This window comes from Xylocopa sonorina, unplaced genomic scaffold, assembly GCF_050948175.1.
Source record: "Xylocopa sonorina isolate GNS202 unplaced genomic scaffold, iyXylSono1_principal scaffold0275, whole genome shotgun sequence".
NCBI lineage: Eukaryota > Metazoa > Arthropoda > Insecta > Hymenoptera > Apidae > Xylocopa > Xylocopa sonorina.
The window spans coordinates 94,557-97,933 of record NW_027490346.1 but is presented as its reverse complement, the minus strand read 5'-3'; positions in this window follow the sequence as shown (position 1 = coordinate 97,933).

Sequence of the window (3,377 nt, the reverse complement as noted above, 5' to 3'; positions counted from 1 at the left end):
AAGTGAATACGAGGTACACATAACACTCCACAATAAATATTATATCTTATCACGAAACATAGAAATAGAATGCAATATAGCGATTTAAGAGGCATTAGAACTCAATTGCTACGATGCGTAAGCATCGGGAAATGCTATTTCCTAGCAGAGTAGTGTCGCATTTATATTCTTTTGAAGTGAATACGAGGTATACATAACACTCACAATGAATATTATATATTATCAAGAAACATAGAAATGAGATGCGATATGGCGATTTAAGAAGCATTAGAACTCTATTGCTATGATAAGTAGACATCGGCAAACGCTATTTCCTAGCAAGGAAGTGTCGCATTTACATTCTTTTGAAGTGAATACGAGTATACATGACACTTCGCAATGAATGTTATATCTCATCATGACACATAGAAATGAGATGCTATATCGCATTTTAAGAAGCATTAGAAAAAAACTTTCGATTGCTACGATAAGTAGACATCTGCAAACGCTATTTCCTTGCAAGGAAGTGTCGCATTTACATTCTTTTGAAGTGAATACGAGATATACGTGACAATTCGCAATGAATATTATATCTAATCATGAAACAAAGGTATGAGGTGCGATATCGCGATTTAAGGAGCATTAAAAGTCTATTGCTTCGATACGTAGACATCTGAAAGCACTATTTCCTTGGAGGGAAGAGTCGCATTTACATTCCTTTAACGGAATACGAGGTATACATGACACTTCGCTATGAATATTATATCTCATCATGAAACATAGAAATGAGATGCGAAGTCTCGTTTTAATAAGCATTAGTACCCTATTGTTTCTATACGTAGACATCTGGAAACGCTATTTTCTAGCAAGGAAGTGTCGCCTTTACATTCTTTTGAAGTGTATTCGAGGTATACATGACAATCCGCAATGAATATTATATCTTATCAAAATACATACAAATGTGATGCGATATGGCGATTAAGGAAGCATTAGAACTCTATTGTTTCGATACTTAGACAAATGCAAACGGCACTTCCTAGCAAGGAAGTGTCGTATTTATATCCATTTGAAGTGTACGCGAGGTATACATGACACTTCGCAATGAATATTATAACTTATAATGAAACATAGAAATGAGATGCTATATAGCGTTTTAAGAAGCATTAGGACTCTATTGCTACGATACATAGACATCTGCAAGCGCTATTTCGTAGCAAGGAAGTGTCGCATTTATATTCTTTTGAAGTGAGTACGAAGTATACATGACACTCCGCAATGAATATTATATCTTATCCTAAAACATAGAAATGAGATGCGATATCTCGTTTCAAGGAGCACTAGAACTCTGTTGCTTCGATACGCAGACATCTGTAAACGCTACTTCCTAGCAGGGAAGTGTCGCATTTGCATTCTTTTGATGGAAAAACGTGGTATACATGATTCTCCGCAATGAATATTATATCTTATCATTAGACATAGAAATGAGATGCGATGTGGCGATTTAAGAAGCATTAGAGCTCTATTGCTTCGATACGTAAGCATCTGCAAACGCTATTTCCTAGCAAGGAAGTGTCGCATTTACATTAGTTTGAAGTAAGTGCGAGCTATACATGACACTTGGCAATGAATTTTATATCTTATCATGAAACATAGAAATGAGATGCGGTATCCCGATTTAAGAAGCATTAGAACACTACTGCTTCGATGCGTAGACATATGGAAACGCTATTTCCTGGAAAGGAAGTGTCGCAAATACGTTCATTTGAAGTGTAGAATACGAGGTATACATAACACTCCACAATGAATATTATATCTTATAATGAAGCATAGAAATGTGATGCGATATCGCGATTTAAGAAGCATTAGAAATCTATTGCTACGATACGTAGACATCTGCAAACGCTATTTCCTAGCATGGAAGTGGCTCATTTACATTCATTTGAAGTGTATGCGAGGTATGCATGACACTTCGCAATGAATATTGTATCTTATCGTGAAACATAGAAATGAGATACGATATCGCGTTTTAAGAAGCATTAGATCTTTATTGCTACGATACGTAGACATCTGCATACGGTATTCATGACAATTCGCAAAGATTATTATATCCTATCATGAAACATTGAAATGATATGCGGTATTCCGTTTTAAGAAGCATTAGAACACTACTGCTACGATACGTAGACGTCTGGAAACGCTATTTCCTAGCAAGGATGTGTAGCATTTACATTCTATTGAAGTGAATACGAGGTATACCTATCACTCCACAATGAATATTGTATCTTATCATGAAACATAGAAACGAGATGCGCTATGGCGTTTTAAGAAGCATTTGAAATCTATTGCTACGATACGTAGATAACTGCAAACGCTATTTCCTAGCAAGGAAGTGTCGCATTTACATTACCTTGAATTGAATACGAGGTATACATAACACACCACAATGAATATTATATCTTATCATGAAACATAGAAATGAGATGCGATACATCGATTTCAGAAGCACTAGAAGTCTATTCCTTCGATACGGAGACATCTGCAAACGCTATTTCCTAGCAAGGAAGTGTAGCATTTACATTCCTTTGAAGTGAATACGGGGTATACATAACACTCCACAGTGAATATTATACCTTATCATGAATCATAGAAATGAGATGCGATATCGCGTTTTAGAAAGCGTTAGAACTCTATTGCTACGATACGTAGACATCTGCAAACGCTATTTCCTAGCAAGGAAGTGTCGCATTTACATTTCTCTGAAGTGAATACGGGGTATACATAACACTCCACAGTGAATATTATAACTTATCACGAATCATAGAAATGAGATGCGATATCCCGTTTTAGGAAGCGTTAGAACACTATTGCTACGATACGTAGACATCTGCAAACGCTATTTCCTAGCAAAGAAGTGTTGCATTTACATTCTTTTGAAGTGAATACGAGGTATACATAATACTCTACAATGAATATTATATCTTGTCATGAAACATAGAAATGAGATGCGATATCGCGATTTAAAGGGCATTAGAAAACTATTGGACCGATACGTAGACATCTGCAAACGCTGTTTAGTAGCAAGGAAGTGTCGCACTTACAGTCTTTTGAAGTGAATACGACGTAAACATGACACCTCGCAAAGAATATTATATATTATCATGAAACAAAGAAATGCGATGCGATATCCCATTTCGAGAAGCATTAGAACTCGAATGCTACGATACGCAGACATGTGCAATCGCTATTTCCTAGCAAGGAACTGTCGCATTTACATTCATTTGAAGTCTATGCGAGGTATAAGTGACACTTCGCAATGATTATTTTATCTTACAATGAAACATAGAAATGAAATGCGATATTGCGTTTTACGAAACATTAGAACACTACTGCTACGATAC